Source organism: Littorina saxatilis, linkage group LG5 (genome assembly GCF_037325665.1).
Source record: "Littorina saxatilis isolate snail1 linkage group LG5, US_GU_Lsax_2.0, whole genome shotgun sequence".
Lineage (NCBI taxonomy): Eukaryota > Metazoa > Mollusca > Gastropoda > Littorinimorpha > Littorinidae > Littorina > Littorina saxatilis.
Window position 1 is genome coordinate 63,559,185 of NC_090249.1, and position 21,784 is coordinate 63,580,968.

Below are 21,784 nucleotides of genomic sequence, written 5' to 3' on the forward strand. Positions count from 1 at the left end.
CGTGACAGGGTGACTGCGTGCCAGATGAGTTGTGTGCAGCGTGACAGGGTGACTGCGTGCCAGATGAGTTGTGTGCAGCGTGACAGGGTGACGGCGTGCCAGATGAGTTGTGTGCAGCGTGACAGGGTGACTGCGTGCCAGATGAGTTGTGTGCAGCGTGACAGGGTGACTGCGTGCCAGATGAGTTGTGTGCAGCGTGACAGGGTGACTGCGTGCCAGATGAGTTGTGTGCAGCGTGACAGGGTGACTGCGTGCCAGATGAGTTGTGTGCAGCGTGACAGGGTGACTGCGTGCCAGATGAGTTGTGTGCAGCGTGACAGGGTGACTGCGTGCCAGATGAGTTGTGTGCAGCATGACAGGGTGACGGCGTGCCAGATGAGTTGTGTGCAGCATGACAGAGTGACTGCGTGCCAGATGAGTTGTGTGCAGCGTTACAGGGTGACTGCGTGCCAGATGAGTTGTGTGCAGCGTGACAGGGTGACTGCGTGCCAGATGAGTTGTGTGCAGCGTGACGGGGTGACGGCGTGCCAGATGAGTTGTGTGCAGCGTGACAGGGTGGCGTGCCAGATGAGTTGTGTGCAGCGTGACAGGGTGACTGCGTGCCAGATGAGTTGTGTGCAGCGTGACAGGGTGACTGCGTGCCAGATGAGGTGTGTGCAGCGTGACAGGGTGACTGCGTGCCAGATGAGTTGTGTGCAGCGTGACAGGGTGACGGCGTGCCAGATGAGTTGTGTGCAGCGTGACAGGGTGACTGCGTGCCAGATGAGTTGTGTGCAGCGTGACAGGGTGACTGCGTGCCAGATGAGTTGTGTGCAGCGTGACAGGGTGACGGCGTGCCAGATGAGTTGTGTGCAGCGTGACAGGGTGACTGCGTGCCAGATGAGTTGTGTGCAGCGTGACAGGGTGACTGCGTGCCAGATGAGTTGTGTGCAGCGTGACAGGGTGACGGCGTGCCAGATGAGTTGTGTGCAGCGTGACAGGGTGACTGCGTGCCAGATGAGTTGTGTGCAGCGTGACAGGGTGACTGCGTGCCAGATGAGTTGTGTGCAGCGTGACAGGGTGACGGCGTGCCAGATGAGTTGTGTGCAGCGTGACAGGGTGACTGCGTGCCAGATGAGTTGTGTGCAGCGTGACAGGGTGACTGCGTGCCAGATGAGTTGTGTGCAGCGTGACAGGGTGACTGCGTGCCAGATGAGTTGTGTGCAGCGTGACAGGGTGACGGCGTGCCAGATGAGTTGTGTGCAGCGTGACAGGGTGACTGCGTGCCAGATGAGTTGTGTGCAGCGTGACAGGGTGACTGCGTGCCAGATGAGTTGTGTGCAGCGTGACAGGGTGACTGCGTGCCAGATGAGTTGTGTGCAGCGTGACAGGGTGACGGCGTGCCAGATGAGTTGTGTGCAGCGTGACAGGGTGACTGCGTGCCAGATGAGTTGTGTGCAGCGTGACAGGGTGACTGCGTGCCAGATGAGTTGTGTGCAGCGTGACAGGGTGACGGCGTGCCAGATGAGTTGTGTGCAGCGTGACAGGGTGACTGCGTGCCAGATGAGTTGTGTGCAGCGTGACAGGGTGACTGCGTGCCAGATGAGTTGTGTGCAGCGTGACAGGGTGACTGCGTGTCAGATGACTTGTGTGCAGCGTGACAGGGTGACTGCGTGCCAGATGAGTTGTGTGCAGCGTGACAGGGTGACTGCGTGCCAGATGAGTTGTGTGCAGCGTGACAGGGTGACTGCGTGTCAGATGACTTGTGTGCAGCGTGACAGGGTGACTGCGTGCCAGATGAGTTGTGTGCAGCGTGACAGGGTGACTGCGTGCCAGATGAGTTGTGTGCAGCGTGACAGAGTGACGGCGTGCCAGATGAGTTGTGTGCAGCGTGACAGGGTGACTGCGTGCCAGATGAGTTGTGTGCAGCGTGACAGGGTGACGGCGTGCCAGATGAGTTGTGTGCAGCGTGACAGAGTGACTGCGTGCCAGATGAGTTGTGTGCAGCGTGACAGGGTGACTGCGTGCCAGATGAGTTGTGTGCAGCGTGACAGGGTGACGGCGTGCCAGATGAGTTGTGTGCAGCGTGACAGGGTGACTGCGTGCCAGATGAGTTGTGTGCAGCGTGACAGGGTGACTGCGTGCCAGATGAGTTGTGTGCAGCGTGACAGGGTGACTGCGTGCCAGATGAGTTGTGTGCAGCGTGACGGGGTGACGGCGTGCCAGATGAGTTGTGTGCAGCGTGACAGGGTGACTGCGTGCCAGATGAGTTGTGTGCAGCGTGACAGGGTGACGGCGTGCCAGATGAGTTGTGTGCAGCGTGACAGGGTGACGGCGTGCCAGATGAGTTGTGTGCAGCATGACAGGGTGACGGCGTGCCAGATGAGTTGTGTGCAGCATGACAGGGTGACTGCGTGCCAGATGAGTTGTGTGCAGCGTGACAGGGTGACTGCGTGCCAGATGAGTTGTGTGCAGCATGACAGGGTGACTGCGTGCCAGATGAGTTGTGTGCAGCGTGATAGGGTGACGGCGTGCCAGATGAGTTGTGTGCAGCGTGACAGGGTGACTGCGTGCCAGATGAGTTGTGTGCAGCATGACAGGGTGACGGCGTGCCAGATGAGTTGTGTGCAGCGTGACAGGGTGACTGCGTGCCAGATGAGTTGTGTGCAGCGTGACAGGGTGACTGCGTGCCAGATGAGTTGTGTGCAGCGTGACAGGGTGACTGCGTGCCAGATGAGTTGTGTGCAGCGTGACAGGGTGACTGCGTGCCAGATGAGTTGTGTGCAGCGTGACAGGGTGACTGCGTGCCAGATGAGTTGTGTGCAGCGTGACAGGGTGACTGCGTGCCAGATGAGTTGTGTGCAGCATGACAGGGTGACTGCGTGCCAGATGAGTTGTGTGCAGCATGACAGAGTGACTGCGTGCCAGATGAGTTGTGTGCAGCATGACAGGGTGACTGCGTGCCAGATGAGTTGTGTGCAGCATGACAGGGTGGCGTGCCAGATGAGTTGTGTGCAGCGTGACGGGGTGACGGCGTGCCAGATGAGTTGTGTGCAGCGTGACAGGGTGGCGTGCCAGATGAGTTGTGTGCAGCGTGACAGGGTGACTGCGTGCCAGATGAGTTGTGTGCAGCGTGACAGGGTGACTGCGTGCCAGATGAGTTGTGTGCAGCATGACAGGGTGACTGCGTGCCAGATGAGTTGTGTGCAGCATGACAGGGTGACGGCGTGCCAGATGAGTTGTGTGCAGCGTGACAGGGTGACTGCGTGCCAGATGAGTTGTGTGCAGCGTGACAGGGTGACGGCGTGCCAGATGAGTTGTGTGCAGCGTGACAGGGTGACGGCGTGCCAGATGAGTTGTGTGCAGCGTGACAGGGTGACGGCGTGCCAGATGAGTTGTGTGCAGCGTGACCGGGTGACGGCGTGCCAGATGAGTTGTGTGCAGCGTGACAGGGTGACGGCGTGCCAGATGAGTTGTGTGCAGCGTGACAGGGTGACGGCGTGCCAGATGAGTTGTGTGCAGCGTGACAGGGTGACGGCGTGCCAGATGAGTTGTGTGCAGCGTGACAGGGTGACGGCGTGCCAGATGAGTTGTGTGCAGCGTGACAGGGTGACTGCGTGCCAGATGAGTTGTGTGCAGCGTGACAGGGTGACGGCGTGCCAGATGAGTTGTGTGCAGCGTGACAGGGTGACGGCGTGCCAGATGAGTTGTGTGCAGCGTGACAGGGTGACGGCGTGCCAGATGAGTTGTGTGCAGCGTGACAGGGTGACGGCGTGCCAGATGAGTTGTGTGCAGCGTGACAGGGTGACGGCGTGCCAGATGAGTTGTGTGCAGCGTGACAGGGTGACTGCGTGCCAGATGAGTTGTGTGCAGCATGACAGGGTGACGGCGTGCCAGATGAGTTGTGTGCAGCGTGACAGGGTGACTGCGTGCCAGATGAGTTGTGTGCAGCGTGACAGGGTGACTGCGTGCCAGATGAGTTGTGTGCAGCGTGACAGGGTGACTGCGTGCCAGATGAGTTGTGTGCAGCGTGACAGGGTGACGGCGTGCCAGATGAGTTGTGTGCAGCGTGACAGGGTGACTGCGTGCCAGATGAGTTGTGTGCAGCGTGACAGGGTGACTGCGTGCCAGATGAGTTGTGTGCAGCGTGACAGGGTGACTGCGTGCCAGATGAGTTGTGTGCAGCGTGACAGGGTGACGGCGTGCCAGATGAGTTGTGTGCAGCGTGACAGGGTGACTGCGTGCCAGATGAGTTGTGTGCAGCATGACAGGGTGACAGCGTGTCAGATGAGTTGTGTGCAGCATGACAGGGTGACTGCGTGCCAGATGAGTTGTGTGCAGTGAGAAACGCGGGTCGATCCAAAGAGGGGCTGCGTAACACTTCATCTCTGTCGGAAGTCACAGAACAACAAGTACAACTTTTGAAGAATGAGATCTAGAACAAGACATAAAAATAGTAGAGCAAACAAAGCAGAACACGAAGAACAAGGAGAGCAAGAAGAACAAGGAGAGCAAGAAGAACAAGAAGAACAAGAAGAGCAAGAAGAACAAGAAGAACAAGAAGAGCAAGAAGAACAAGGAGAGCAAGAAGAACAAGGAGAGCAAGAAGAACAAGGAGAGCAAGAAGAACAAGGAGAGCAAGAAGAACAAGGAGAGCAAGAAGAACAAGGAGAGCAAGAAGAACAAGGAGAGCAAGAAGAACAAGGAGAGCAAGAAGAACAAGAAGAACAAGGAGAGCAAGAAGAACAAGGAGAGCAAGAAGAACAAGGAGAGCAAGAAGAACAAGAAGAACAAGGAGAGCAAGAAGAACAAGAAGAACAAGGAGAGCAAGAAGAACAAGGAGAGCAAGAAGAACAAGAAGAACAAGGAGAGCAAGAAGAACAAGGAGAGCAAGAAGAACAAGGAGAGCAAGAAGAACAAGGAGAACAAGGAGAGCAAGAAGAACAAGGAGAGCAAGAAGAACAAGGAGAGCAAGAAGAACAAGAAGAGCAAGAAGAACAAGAAGAACAAGGAGAGCAAGAAGAACAAGAAGAACAAGAAGAACAAGGAGAGCAAGAAGAACAAGGAGAGCAAGAAGAACAAGGAGAGCAAGAAGAACAAGAAGAGCAAGAAGAACAAGAAGAACAAGGAGAGCAAGAAGAACAAGGAGAGCAAGAAGAACAAGGAGAGCAAGAAGAACAAGGAGAGCAAGAAGAACAAGGAGAGCAAGAAGAACAAGAAGAGCAAGAAGAACAAGGAGAGCAAGAAGAACAAGGAGAGCAAGAAGAACAAGGAAAAAAAATCTAAGAGTGATTGTTTAAAAACGAAAACAAACAAGTTGGGTCGAGCGATATCAAACATTGAGTAAATACGTCGGCCTGAAACGACACAAAAGATCGCCACTAAAAACCAGGGATCAGTCAAGGAGTTGCGAGACGTTTTGAGAGGAAGGATTAGTTTCAAACGAGGAATGGGAAAACATTGATTTTGTTTTAAATTTTGACCTGGCGGGAGATTTGTGGCGAATGTTTTTAGTGGGAGGGTGGTCTAGTCTGACGTCACATCCTGCACTCATCTGTGGTTCAACAAGACGTTCCGCTCGGGACAGAAGTATACTAAAACTAACAGCTGACACTCACTTGTTCTCTAAAACAAGACGTTCCGCTCGGGACAGAAGTATACTAAAACTAACAGCTGACACTCACTTGTTCTCTAAAACAAAGAGGTGGCTATCAAAGTGGAGCAATGCTAGTAATGTATGGGGTTTGCGATTAGTGTGTCAGATAAACACATGTCTCGCTCCCAAACATAACCCGGTCCCTTTGCCTTGACAAGATTGCACTATAAGGCGGTACAGCTTGCACTTAACTTTTCTTTGTCTTTTCACGCACAAACCGCATGAAACATGTGTAAGAGCTGTTGTTACTGAGACCAACAGCTTGTTGACTGCCAAACTTAGAGGATGTGTAAGAGCTGTTACTGAGACCAACAGCTTGTTGACTGCCAAACTTAGAGGGACTTCCTCTAGGAAAAATAAGATATACCAAATACACTTACACACCACACACGCACCTCACCCACCACCGATTTAATGTATTTCCAAATCAGATTTGATTGCTGCCTTGCCACGCTACATCAAACGTCATGGCTCAGCTGTCTTTATGCACACTCCATGTGTAGCCAACAGTTTTAGTGTCGTTTCAATGAATTAGCTAGTTATAGCCCCGTTATTCCGACAGTCATCGAGGAAATGTCAACTCTCTTTCTCTTTCTCTGATACAAGCTCACGTTAAAAGCGGTGTAACGTTTGTCAGGTGTAACGTTTGTCAGGCGTAAAAAAAGCATGTCAGTGAAGTATCTGTGTGACGTAGTCAGTCTTTGCTGCGTGTACAACTCGCGGCGACCTTTGACCTGCTGACGTCAGCAGTGACGGGGTGGTTTGAAGGGCAGTAAAGTCCTTCCTCAAACCCCAGCAACTCGCGTGTTGGTCGTCAAATCAAGAAAGTCGAGAACTTACCGAGAACAAAACATGTGCTACAGTCATGTGTAACTACACTCGGCACATTGTCAAGGGTACTGGCACTGTACTTAATTGTGCTGTCTCTCCGTCTCTGTGTGTGTGTGCGTGTGTGTGTACGTGTGCGTGTGCGTGTGCGTGTGTGTGCGTGTGTGTGTGTGTGTGTGCGCGCGCGTGTGCGTGTGTGTGCGTGCGTGTGTGTGTGTGCGTGTGGGTGTGCATGTGTGTGTTTGTGTGTGTGTACGTGTACGTGCGTGCGTGCGTGTACGTGTGGGGGGGGGGGGGGGGCTAGCGTAGGTGTGTGTGCGGGTTAGTATGTGTGCATGTGTGTGTGTGTGTGTAGTGTGAGTGTGTGTGTGTGTTTGTGTATGTATGTGTGTGTGTGCGTGCATGTGTGTGTGTGTGTGCGTGTGCGTGAGTGTGTGTGTGTGTAGGTGTGTGCGCGTTTGTGTGCGCGCTATGTACACTATATTCTATATAGTGCGAAAGGCATATGAATTATGCAAGAAGACTGTATATATAACGGAGGGTTTGTTTTTCAAGGGGGGTGGGGTGGGTGGTGTAGAGTCGAGTGAGTGGGTGAAGTGAATGTATGCTGACACCGCGTTCCTCACCACGGAGTATGACATTGTGTGCAGGGTAAGACCAGGGAGCGAGGGGGAGACTTAAACAGTTAAAGCGGCCCAGAAGTGACCGACAGATAACGTAAGACGAAAGATTGCACGGGTCAAGAGACTACACAGTGACGGCGCTACTGTTCTACTGGAGACGGAATACGACGTGGGATTTCTTGTGTTGATTCGCCAGTGTGTGCACTTATTGTTTTAGTGTCAGCCCCGTGTCACGTGTTGGCTGTGCTCAGTGCTTGCTGTGGATTAACGACGCGTGTATGGTGTGCTGGTGACTGATAAAGTGTGCGACAGTCAGTGCTGGTGACTGATAAAGTGTGCGACAGTCAGTGGTGACTGATAAAGTGTGCGACAGTCAGTGCTGGTGACTGATAAAGTGTGCGACAGTCAGTGCTGGTGACTGATAAAGTGTGCGACAGTCAGTGCTGGTGACTGATAAAGTGTGCGACAGTCAGTGGTGACTGATAAAGTGTGCGACAGTCAGTGCTGGTGACTGATAAAGTGTGCGACAGTCAGTGGTGACTGATAAAGTGTGCGACAGTCAGTGCTGGTGACTGATAAAGTGTGCGACAGTCAGTGCTGGTGACTGATAAAGTGTGCGACAGTCAGTGCTCGTGGATTGAGCTTGTGTGGATATACTCGCGCTGCTTCCTGCTGGCATTTTCTTGGATTTCAGGAAGGTAAGTTGGTTATTGGATGTTTTTCTAAATGTTTTTATTTTTATTTAATTTATTTAATTATTTTATTTGTTTGTTTGTTTGCTTGTTTGTTAATGGTCTGTGTGTGCGAAAGTGTGAGTGTGTAAGAGACTGAGAGAGAGCGAGGGTGTGGTTGCGTCTGTGTGTGTGTGTGTGTGTGTGTGTGTGTGCTTGTGTGTGTGTATTTGCGCGCGCGCGCTGGAAATGCTGTATATCTATCTATGCACCTTTTGATGACACAGCAGTGCACACGGCTTTACACGCTTGGTTGACCTTTTCGTGTCTGTATAGAAAACACTTGTGAATGTGCACAACACTCAAACAGTCCCATTCATGCACGAACACACACACACACACACACACACACACTAACACTAACGCACACACACACTAACACACACACACACACACACACACACACACACTAACACTAACTAACACACACTAACACACACACACACACACACACACACACACACACACACACATACACACACACACACACACACACACACACACATACACACACACACACACACACACACACACACACACACACACACACACACATTCCAGTTCAATATAATCGTGCACTGAAAAAGACAACAAAGAAAAGAAGGAAAACAAATTCCAATCGTTACTTCCTGTTAGGAGTTAATGAAAGGCAACTATTCAACACTCAGTTACCATTGGTTACTATTGGTCGTCCGTCGTTAAACCTTAAAGTGGAGAAATAGATTAATGTGTCGTCAAAAAACACACACACACACACACACACACACACACACACACACACACACACACACACACACACACACGCACACACACACTCACACATACATACTAGTACACACACACACACTCACAAACTCACGCACGCGCACACGCGCACACGCGCACACACACACACAGTCACTGATACACACATACACACACACACAAACACACGCGCACGCGCACACACACACAGACTTGGACATGGACAGAGAGAAATACTAACATCGAATCGACCTATATTTGAATAAAGCTACAAAGAAAAGCAGGCATTTTGTAGAGTTGACCGGGATCACGGTTGGCCTAGTGGTAAGGCGTCCGCCCCGTGATCGGGAGGTCGTGGGTTCGAACCCCGGCCGGGTCATACCTAAGACCTTAAAATTGGCAATCTAGTGTATGGCTGCTCCGCCTGGCGTCTGGCATTATGGGGTTAGTGCTGGGACTGGTTGGTCCGGTGTCAGAATAATGTGAGTGGGTGAGACATGAAGCCTGTGCTGCGACTTCTGTCTTGTGTGTGGCGCACGTTATATGTCAAAGCAGCACCGCCCTGATATGGCCCTTCGTGGTCGGCTGGGCGTTAAGCAAACAAACAAACAAACAAAATTTGGTAGAGTTTGCAGACAGCGAGCCAACAAGCGTTGAACTTCCACCTGGCACCTCACTCTTTCCCGTCCCCGTGTAACCTAGTCTGTGGCAGCAGTCATCTCACTCTGTCCCCGTGCAACCTGGTCTGTGGCAGCAGTCATCTCACTCTTTCCCGTCCCCGTGCAACCTAGTCTGTGGCAGCAGTCATCTCACTCTGTCCCGTCCCCGTGCAACCTGGTCTGTGGCAGCAGTCATCTCACTCTGTCCCGTCCCCGTGTAACCTAGTCTGTGGCAGCAGTCATCTCACTCTGTCCCGTCCCCGTGTAACCTGGTCTGTGGCAGCAGTCATCTCACTCTGTCGCGTCCCCGTGCAACCTGGTCTGTGGCAGCAGTCATCTCACTCTGTCCCGTCCCCGTGTAACCTGGTCTGTGGCAGCAGTCATCTCACTCTGTCCCGTCCCCGTGCAACCTAGTCTGTGGCAGCAGTCATCTCACTCTGTCCCGTCCCCGTGCAACCTGGTCTGTGGCAGCAGTCATCTCACTCTGTCCCGTCCGTGGCAGCAGTCATCTCACTCTTTCCCGTCCCCGTGCAACCTAGTCTGTGGCAGCAGTCATCTCACTATGTCCCGTCCCCGTGCAACCTGGTCTGTGGCAGCAGTCATCTCACTCTGTCCCGTCCCCGTGCAACCTGGTCTGTGGGAGCAGTCATCTCACTCTTTTCCGTCCCCGTGCAACCTAGTCTGTGGCAGCAGTCATCTCACTCTGTCCCGTCCCCGTGCAACCTGGTCTGGGGCAGCAGTCATCTCACTCTGTCCCGCCCCCGTGCAACCTAGTATGTGGCAGCAGTCATCTCACTCTTTCCCGTCCCCGTGCAACCTGGTCTGTGGCAGCAGTCATCTCACTCTGTCCCGTCCCCGTGCAACCTGGTCTGTGGCAGCAGTCATCTCACTCTGTCGCGTCCCCGTGTAACCTAGTCTGTGGCAGCAGTCATCTCACTCTGTCCCGTCCCCGTGCAACCTGGTCTGTGGCAGCAGTCATCTCACTCTGTCCCGTCCCCGTGCAACCTGGTCTGTGGCAGCAGTCATCTCACTCTGTCCCGTCCCCGTGTAACCTAGTCTGTGGCAGCAGTCATCTCACTCTTTCCCGTCCCCGTGCAACCTGGTCTGTGGCAGCAGTCATCTCACTCTGTCCCGTCCCCGTGCAACCTGGTCTGTGGCAGCAGTCATCTCACTCTGTCCCGTCCCCGTGTAACCTAGTCTGTGGCAGCAGTCATCTCACTCTGTCCCGTCCCCGTGTAACCTAGTCTGTGGCAGCAGTCATCTCACTCTTTCCCGTCCCCGTGTAACCTAGTCTGTGGCAGCAGTCATCTCACTCTTTCCCGTCCCCGTGTAACCTAGTCTGTGGCAGCAGTCATCTCACTCTGTCCCCGTGCAACCTGGTCTGTGGCAGCAGTCATCTCACTCTGTCCCGTCCCCGTGCAACCTAGTCTGTGGCAGCAGTCATCTCACTCTGTCCCGTCCCCGTGTAACCTGGTCTGTGGCAGCAGTCATCTCACTCTGTCCCGTCCCCGTGCAACCTAGTCTGTGGCAGCAGTCATCTCACTCTGTCCCGTCCCCGTGTAACCTAGTCTGTGGCAGCAGTCATCTCACTCTGTCCCGTCCCCGTGCAACCTGGTCTGTGGCAGCAGTCATCTCACTCTGTCACGTCCCCGTGCAACCTGGTCTGTGGCAGCAGTCATCTCACTCTGTCCCGTCCCCGTGTAACCTAGTCTGTGGCAGCAGTCATCTCACTCTGTCCCGTCCCCGTGTAACCTAGTCTGTGGCAGCAGTCATCTCACTCTGTCCCGTCCCCGTGTAACCTGGTCTGTGGCAGCAGTCATCTCACTCTGTCCCGTCCCCGTGTAACCTAGTCTGTGGCAGCAGTCATCTCACTCTGCCCCGTCCCCGTGCAACCTGGTCTGTGGCAGCAGTCATCTCACTCTGTCCCGTCCCCGTGCAACCTGGTCTGTGGCAGCAGTCATCTCACTCTGTCCCGTCCCCGTGTAACCTGGTCTGTGGCAGCAGTCATCTCACTCTGTCGCGTCCCCGTGCAACCTGGTCTGTGGCAGCAGTCATCTCACTCTGTCGCGTCCCCGTGCAACCTGGTCTGTGGCAGCAGCCATCTCACTCTGTCCCGTCCCCGTGCAACCTGGTCTGTGGCAGCAGTCATCTCACTCTGTCGCGTCCCCGTGCAACCTGGTCTGTGGCAGCAGTCATCTCACTCTGTCCCGTCCCCGTGCAACCTGGTCTGTGGCAGCAGTCATCTCACTCTTTCCCGTCCCCGTGCAACCTGGTGTGTGGCAGCAGTCATCTCACTCTGTCCCGTCCCCGTGTAACCTGGTCTGTGGCAGCAGTCATCTCACTCTGTCCCGTCCCCGTGTAACCTGGTCTGTGGCAGAAGTCATCTCACTCTGTCCCGTCCCCGTGTAACCTAGTCTGTGGCAGCAGTCATCTCACTCTGTCCCGTCCCCGTGTAACCTAGTCTGTGGCAGCAGTCATCTCACTCTGTCCCGTCCCCGTGTAACCTAGTCTGTGGCAGCAGTCATCTCACTCTGTCCCGTCCCCGTGTAACCTGGTCTGTGGCAGCAGTCATCTCACTCTGTCCCGTCCCCGTGCAACCTAGTCTGTGGCAGCAGTCATCTCACTCTGTCCCGTCCCCGTGCAACCTAGTCTGTGGCAGCAGTCATCTCACTCTGTCCCGTCCCCGTGCAACCTAGTCTGTGGCAGCAGTCATCTCACTCTGTCCCGTCCCCGTGCAACCTAGTCTGTGGCAGCAGTCATCTCACTCTGCCCCGTCCCCGTGCAACCTGGTCTGTGGCAGCAGTCATCTCACTCTGTCCCGTCCCCGTGTAACCTGGTCTGTGGCAGCAGTCATCTCACTCTGTCCCGTCCCCGTGCAACCTGGTCTGTGGCAGCAGTCATCTCACTCTGTCCCGTCCCCGTGCAACCTGGTCTGTGGCAGCAGTCATCTCACTCTGTCCCGTCCCCGTGTAACCTGGTCTGTGGCAACAGTCATCTCACTCTGTCCCGTCCCCGTGTAACCTGGTCTGTGGCAGCAGTCATCTCACTCTGTCCCGTTCCCGTGCAACCTGGTCTGTGGCAGCAGTCATGGGCCAGCAACAGACTCCATCTACTGCAGTTGAACGAGTAAAATGCAGCAATTCCTGGAAATTGGATTTACTGAAAAAGATTTCAGCCGGCCGACTGTGCCTCTTCGCACAGAGGGGGGTTGGGGGAGGTGGTCCCGATTACAGTGCTGCTCCCCCCCCCCCCCCCCACCCCCAGTTTAAACCAAGTGTGCGCCCTACTGACAAGTCGAGTCCATGGCGAGGTGTGTGTGTGGGGGGGGGGGGGGGGGGGGGCGGGGGCAGGTGTTGGGTGAGGGGACGGATAGGGGGGGGGGGGGAGTTAAAGCAACCAAATGGAGAATCGGGATGATCTGTTGTTGTTGTTGTTTTGTGTGTTTGTGTGTACGTACAAGACATTCTGTGTCTATGTGTGCATGTATCCTCGCCATCTGTGTCTGTGTCTATCTTTATACCGTCCGTCTATCTGTCTGTTTGTTTGTCTCTCGGTCTTTGCATTCACAAAGTCCGTTTGTCCGTCCGTTCGTCCGTTTGTTCAGTATTGTACATACGTATTACGTCTGTGTGAATATTCGCATGTGAACCTTGACCGACAAAAATGACAATGGCATAAACCTGGAAACAGTACGGGGACACACACAGTAGGTCACCTACATTCTCATACAGATACACACACACACACACACACACACACACACACACACACACACACACACACACATACACACACATACACACACACACACATACATACACACACACACACACATGCACACATACACATACACACACACACACACATACACACACACACACACACACACACACACACACACACACACACACTACACACACACATGCACACACACAGATAAATGCCAATGGGAAGAAAACTACGGTACTTGCAAAAACGCGACCTTCTTTTTTTTACCAAAGAAAAGTTAATGACGGCATTTTGGAACTGGTAAAAGTGAGAAGGTTTGCACATATATGTATACATCAAAAAGTTAAGGATATTTTTTCAATGGTATACCCCAGATGTTTAAACAGCAGCTTTTTTGGTCAGAAATATACGTGTATTTGAAGATCAGTCTTTCTTCTGCTCAAAAATGTGTTTCTGGAATCTGAGCAATATTTGGGTATGACGTCACAGGTCCGTGACCACGCCTACCCTCTAAAATTGCGTTTTTTGACGGCATGATTCACTTTCAACCGTCGAAACAATGATATTTTGCATTTTTTACACCAAAAAGATTAGTTGGTGTCTTACCTAACAAGTCATACAGATTTCGTTCAAATCCGCCGCGCAAAAATGAAAAAAACGTTTGGAGGTACCATACTCAGGATCTCTCATGTCAAGTTTCATGAAGATCGATCCAGTAGTTTTCTCTGAATCGCTCTACACACACACACACAGAGACACACACACATACACCACGACCCTCGTCTCGATTCCCCCCTCTACGTTAAAACATTTGGCAAAAAATCCAGGGTTTTTATGGTGTTTTTGCTGAGTAGCCGCAGTTGATATGCAATAAATCTAAAACTACAAATAGCAGCCTCTCCACATTTCACAGAACGATGAAAAAGACCCTCATCTGTATATGTTGCAGTACTTAGAGCAAACAGAATCCGAGATTGGACGTTGTAACGGTTTTCCGTTAAAATGTGTAAACGTTTGTAACGTCCAAGAAACAAATGTGACATGCACTCAACTTTGTACACTTTGCACAGAATGGTGCCATTACATGTGTGCCAAGTTTCAGAAACATTCTTTCACGGGCTCAAATGTTATGATCGTTTGAAAAGAGGCGAAAAATACTGTCTCTGGTGTCTTTCGCGCAACTTTTTTTAAGGACTTTTTCTATAATTTTGTTTCCCGTTCTCCGATAGGATGCGTATAGTCTTCACGGATGATGCGAACAACTTGCTCAGTAGCAGTAGCAGAAAAGAACTGTTCACGTGTTTTGAACACAGCTGTGCTGTATTAAAAGAAAGAAGTAAAAAAAAAAGACAAAGTATCAAAAAAGACAGAAGAATGCAGACATGACGTCATATAATTCCAAAAATATGACGTCAGATGGAGGCAACACTGTGTTTTTCTCATCGTCGTCTTGATAGCGGCGAGACACAATCTGGCATTTGCTGTGACGAATCAGACAGTTGGAATGCTACGAAATGGAGCTGTGGAGATGGACATCGCCGGGTTTTTAAGAATCTGTAAGAGCATTGTCTCGAGGTCATAACGGCCTTCTATACAGAGAACCGTTATCTGTCCGTTATGACACAGAGAGAACGCCTTTTTGGTTGTCCCTTAATTCGTAAATCGTGAACATCAAGCTACGGGAACAGTCACACAAACTCAAAAAGTATAATTATTTGGAGCTCTTCGGATTATTTTTTTATCATGCACACATACAAACACACACGTAGTCACAGACAGACAGATGCATAAACTCACGCGCTTGCACACCATAACACCGTGCCAAAGACAAATTTCAAAAACAACACACCTAACACCAGATCTTATATAAAGGAAAAAGGTTTCAATCGATGAGCTTTGTGCAATTAACCTTGATATTGGAAAGTGTGTGTCCTGATCACTAAGCCACCTTGATATGAGTTTTGCAGACGTCATCGTTTACAAATAGAACAGTCCAGTGGAGTGAGATTGTACTTTTTATCCCCGAGTACGCAGTAGGAGGGTCCAGCAGACTTTAGTTGTGTGTCTGTCTGTCTGTGTGTGTGTGTGTGTGTGTCTGTCTGTCTGTCTGTCTGTCTGTCTCGACTTAACAGCTTATTGCTGGGAAACTACTGGGCGCAGTTCGTTCAAAAGTTGATACACTAACTTGATAATAGGTCCGATTGATCGTATTAAAACTTCATAATGTTACCTGGGACCTAAATGCCAAATAAATCACAAACACCACTCTTAACTGTGGGAGTTTTGAACTAAAGGGCAGACTTGGGCGGCGAACACGTCACGCAGTGACGAGAAAAGCATGATTTCAGTGCAAGCCAGACAACGGGTGGAGAAAATATGGTCTCGGCAAAGAAATTACAATGCAGGGTTTGGTCTCGGTGAAAGAGAGACAGAGAGCACGAGAGAGTCTATGGCCAAAGTGATCCGGGATCGATTCCCGGCATGGGCGGTCTTTTTATTTTTTTTTTAAATTCTCGTTTACTATTGTTTATTATGAACGTTTTAATGTTTTATTACCCCCCGCGGGTTAGGGGGAGTCCCATATTGGTTGGGACTAGAAAGAATTTTCCCGATGCTACCCAGCATGTCGTAAGAGGCGACTAACGGTTCTGTTTCTTCTCTTCTTTTGTCTTATTTCTGCCTTACCAGTCCTTTCACCTATATTTCCTTCCAAGAAAACTCTCCCTACTATTCCCTGCAGTTTTCCAATTCTTTTCTTGTTGTCTTATTTCTACCTGACTGGATCCATCACCTTTATTTCACTTACCAAAAGTCTTCTTTTCCACATCCTTATTTCTCTGCACCCCGCATGTCGTATGAGGCGACTAACGGATTCTGTTTCTCCTTTAACCCTTGTTAAGTGGTTCTTGTATAGAATATAGTCAATGTTTGTAAAGATTTTAGTCAAGCAGTATGTAAGAAATGTTTAGTCCTTTGTACTGGAAACTTGCATTCTCCCAGTAAGGTCATATATTGTACTACGTTGCAAGCCCCTGGAGCAATTTTTTGATTAGTGCTTTTGTGAACAAGAAACAGTCTTAACAAGTGGCTCTATCCCATCTCCCCCCTTTCCCCTATCCCATCTCCCCCTTTCCCTCGTCGCGATATAACCTTCGTGGTTGAAAACGACGTTAAACACCAAATAAAGAAAGAAATGTTTTATTTCACTCTAATAATTTTTTTAATTGTGTAAAATAATTTTTTTTTTTTTTTTTTTTTAAATCCAAGTGACCCGGGTTCGATTCCCGGCATGGGCGGTCTATTGGGTTTTTTTTATTTTTATAAATTCTTGTTTACTATTGTTTATTATGAACGTTTTAATGTTTTATTTTACTCTAATAATTTTTTTAATTGTGCAAAATAAATAAATTTTTATTTTTATTTTTTAAATCCACGTGCACAAGACAAAAACTTTCATACTGGGGGAGCGAGCCAGTCTGAAGAGTACTCGGGTCCAGCGCCAGCGTTTTTTATCCCCGAGTACGCTAGTACAAGGGTCCAGCAGACTTTAATTGTCTGTCTGTGTGTGTGTGTGTGTGTGTGTGTGTGTGTGTGTGTGTGTGTGTGTGTGTGTGTGTGTGTCTCGACTTAACAGCTTATTGCTGGGAAACTACTGGGCGCAGTTCGTTCAAAAGTTGATACACTAACTTGATAATAGGTCCGATTGATCGTATTAAAACTTCATAATGTTACCTGGGACCTAAATGCCAAATAAACCACAAAAAAACTACTTGGCGGCGGGGGGAATTCGCGGAGCCACAGCCAGCCAGGCAGTCTCATAGAACAGCCGAACGCGTCACACATTGACGAGAAATATAGCGTCATAAAAAGATTACGTCACGGTCAAAAGTCTTTGACGTCTTTTTCTCTCGCGCGGTGTGTGTGTGTGTTCATTTTGTGCACATGTGTTATTGTAAATCCTTCTTTGTTAATTCGACATTTTGATTGGTCAATGCAATCACTCAGCGGTCAGGCAATCAGCGTGTCTCACCTCCAAATGGATCTGCCTCAATGTACACTTCCTGGCAAGCGTATCAATACAAGTCATGTGTTTCACGTGTCGCCATGACTGCAATAGTTTCTGCCAGCCGGTTGGTCATGCGCACGAACGATAGACAAATCAAGGGAAATGGAAGACAGCATGTACGCAATTTGGTGACCGAGACATGAAAAGGATGTGACGTCATGTTATAATGAATGACGAATACACCAGTTAACAGTTCCGCGGCCATTTTAGATCTCGCACATGCGCACTTCTCTTATTGCGAGTTCCGGGTGATGCGCACATCGTTTTTCGGCATGTTTATGTCTTTTTCCTTTTCCGGTTGATTTCACCGCATGCGCAGATCGTGTTATTCGCCCACGTTTCTACGCAAGGGACACTACTCCGGCGCACTACTCCACCCGTTGAAAGGGGGAAACATTTTCTTCAGTACAAGTGGTCTTTATGAATAAACAATTAACAAGAAGGACGTTGTAAATTCATTCAATGCAGATAAAATAAGAAATATGTTTGACGAACTTGTTCTGTTCTTATTCACATGACAAAATATGTGAAGATCGAGAGATGTTATTAAAAAACCGTGTTCCAGGCAACTCGCAAACAGATAACCGCTGTGTATTTCACCACAACCCAACGCAAAGGAAACATGACAAACTACTATTTGGCATACCTTTTTGCATTCATTGAACTTTCCCCAATAAATTCGGCTCACATCAGTCGTACTAAAAGTTTGTCAAAACACGACACACAGACGATAACAAATGCCCACCTGAATGGTGATTCGCAACCACACACTAACGACCGTCGAGGCACGTAATGAATTTTGCAATCTTCCGACCACCATTTTTTAAGTCGGTTACTCCCATTACTGCAACCAATAACACAGCATGTTGACGCCATCGCTAATTTGGATGTAACGTGAGGTTTTTGTTATAACGTAGAGGAAAACACACCGTCCCGTTCAATTGCTACCATCACGTTGAGCAGACGATGCAGCGGTTGCTCGACCGAAATTTCTCGTCCAACCAGAATCGCTTTGGGTATCACGTGAGTTTTCCTTCTTTGTACCATGTAAGTGCCGAAACTGTTAACTGGTGTATTGTTCTAGCGAGAACGTCACTTTGTGATTCGGCCTTTGCAGACTTCTCAAAAGGAACAAGCCATGGAAAAGTCAGTCTGTAAAATATAGAAAAGCACATAATAACCTCAAGCGAATTATAATGTGCTAAGCACATCGTAATTCCATGGGACTATACTTTCACCGAAGGCGATGGTAAGTACGTGACAAGTCATGAATAAAATTGATGAATTGAGGTGCCACTTCACATCCAAAAAGAAAGATCCTTTGAATGGATAGATTTACAATTACAATATCGACCTGCTGCTTTCAACATGTCGGGGTGTGCCTAAATTGTCTCACCTGTGATTTGTAAATGGAATCCCTCAGGCCTACGGCCTTTTGTAGTTTTACATTTATTGCATATCAACTGCGGCTACCCAGCAAAAACATCACAGAAACCCTGGATTTGTTGCTGTTTTTGAGGATTGTGGTCGCTCTCCTTTACACGCTGGATCAGCCTGACTGCGCGACGGATTTGAACGAAATGTGTATGAACTGTTAGGTAAGACACCAAATAAACTTTCGGATGTACAAAATGTAAAATATCATTTAGTTTAAGTCATTGTTTCGACGGTTGAAAGTGAATCATGCCGTCAAAAAACGCCATTTTTGAGGGTAGGCGTGGTCACGGACCAGTGACGTCATACCCAAATATTGCTCAGATTCCAGAAACACATTTTTGAGCAGAAGAAAGACTGATCTTCAAATACACGTATATTTCTGACCAAAAAGCTGCTGTTTAACATCTGGGGTATACCACTGAAAAAATATCTCTAACTTTTTGTGCTCAGTGTATAGTCGGTCACCTACACATAGCACGCATACCTAGGTACATTCAAAGACAGCAGGGGGCGTGGTGGGGGCGAGGGGGGGCGTGGTGGGGGCGAGGGGGGGCGTGGTGGGGGCGAGGGGGGCGAGGGGGAGGGGAGGTGCCAGAAAAGGGTGGCAAGGGAGAAACGAGAAAATTGATTTTTTGATTGGCGAGCGTAGCGGGCAAGTCGTATTGATCTGATATTATTCACTCTCCCAGCATGCCCCGCAGCCTCCCAGCCCGGGATTGGGCCCGCCGTTTTATTTACCCACATTTGTCTTCCTCTGCCTCTGCCGCCATTTACACAACTTGATTTCGCTCTGTGTGTGCACGTGTGTGTGTGTGTGTGTGTGTGTGTGTGTGTGTGTGTGTGTGTGTGTGTGTGTGTGTGTGTGTGTGTGTGTGTGTGTGTGTGTGTGTGTGGGTGCGTGTGTGTGTGTGTGTATGTGTGTGTGTGTGTGTGTGTGTGTGTGTGTGTGTGTGTGTGTTTCTCCCTTCTCTCTCTCTCTCTCTCTCTCTCTCTCTCTCTCTCTCTCTCTCTCTCTCTCTCTCTCTCTCTCTCTCTCTCTCTCTTTCTTTCTCTCTCTCTCTGTGCTTGCTTGTTTTCCGCCAAAAGTTTTGAGCTGGACAAGTTTGATAACGAGAAACAATCCGGGATACTTGGTGCACATTCAATTTGGCTTGAGAACGAACACTGTTACATGGCCAACACACAAAAATGCCAGAAGAAGGCGTGTGCAGGAATGCACGGACTTTGGGCAGAAGGGCAAAGGATCCATTTCCAACAGCAAAAGATAACAAAGTCCTCTTGAAAGCGAAACGAGCAATTACTGCTGAATTGACGGAGCTTTCAGTACCGAGATAATCGTGACAGTTTAACTTCTTCTTCTTCTTCTTCTTCTTCTTCTTCGTTCATGGGCTTAGACTCCCACGTTCACTCATGTTTTTAGCACGAGTGGAGTTTTACGTGTATGACTGTTTTTACCCCGCCAATCAGGCAGCATACGCCGATTTCGGGGGAGGCATGCTGGGTATTTTCGTGTTTCTATAACCCACCGAACTCTGACATGGATCACAGGATCTTTTCCGTGCGCGCTTGGTCTTGCGCCCGTCCACATTTTAACTGTTAACGTACAGCTAAAATTGGTCAAATAGACCAAAAGAAATAGAAAAATGATGACAATTTACAAATGGCGTGAAGCATTATAAAACATTCAGTCAATCCGTGGGCCTAAAAGTAATATAATAAGTAAAAGTTCAACACTAACAAGAGGCGAAGCCTTCAAGGCTCACGTAAGAAATCGACACACAGTAACACAAACTCAATCACTCTGTCACACATACACACACACACACACACACACACACACACACACACACACACACACACACACACACACACACACACACACACACACACACACAGTAAGCATAGGTGAAACTGTGCAAGAAAGGGAGACCCTGGATCTGCCAATTAGTCTCGGCCCGCTCACAATAACAATGACCGAGACTTTCAGTAATTCCTTTGCGTGACGTCCAACCCTCTTACGTCATAATGTGACGTCTTCAAATAGTTTCTATCACACACGTCAAACACTTTTGACCGAGACGTAATCTTCTTATGCGAGCTTTATCCATAGACTCGGAAATGTTAAAGTTTCTATCACACACACACGCACGCACGCACGCACGCACGCACAGACAGACAAAGTTTATCATCGCATAGGCTACACTTACGTGAGCCAAAAACCAGTCATCACCTAGACTACATGAAGGTAGTCTTGGCTAGCCATACCCGAAGACTAAAACGGGTCAAGCTCGTCTCCGCAAAGTATGCGAACGTAGTACCTACTAAATCTATTTTCTTTAATTGTGAGCACATTTTCACATAACGCATGTCGACATGAGTGTGTGTGTGTGTGTGTGTGTGTGTGTGTGTGTGTGTGTGTGTGTGTGTGTGTGTGTGTGAGTGTGTGTGTGTGTGTCTGTGTCTGTGTGTCTGTCTGTGTGTCTGTGTGTCTGTGTCTGTGTCTGTGTGTGTCTGTGTCTGTGTGTTGGGGGGGGGGGGGGGGGGGGCGGCTACGCGAAAGTGCTTCCGGAAATTATAGAATCACAAGCGAGCTTGTCGCAGCGGGGAGACATTTGTTCCCCTAACCCTAACCCTAACCCTAACCCTAACCCTATCCCAGACCACGACACGCTGATAAGAAGCGATCACCATTTGTGGTCGTTTTGTGGGCGATTAATGGACCATTTGTCGGGGCCTCGCACCGTGACCGTCTCGGGTGGCTGTTTGGTGCTTTGCATTATTTCTGTCCCGGCATGCATAGCGTTTCCTGTTTGTGTTCATGAGTCAGGAATACTTCATATGCAAATCCTTGTCATCTGGATCATTGCAGCGCTCTCTCCACTTGACGGTGTCGCCATCATGTTAAAAGACGCACCGTACGGCCATCGCGAAAACAGGGACTGTGTGCATGGTGTGAACGTCACTGTCGAACCAGGAACTAACTGCTTTGTCCTGTTTAGAAAACTGGTCTTTTGTGTTGTGCATGCAAGATCAGAGACACTTCTGGACTCAAATTAGCCGACTGACAGATTTCATTGCTTTTGCTAAGATGATTGAGTTTTTAATAAAACGTGGATCCTCAGATCCGATTATTATTGTATTAAGACGACGGGTGTACGAATAATTGTGAACTCGCACACACACGCACACACACACACACACACACACACGCACACACACACACACACACACACACACACACACACACAACACACACACACGTTCACGCACGCACGTACGCACACACGCACGCTCGCACACACACACTGACACAAACACACACGCATACACAA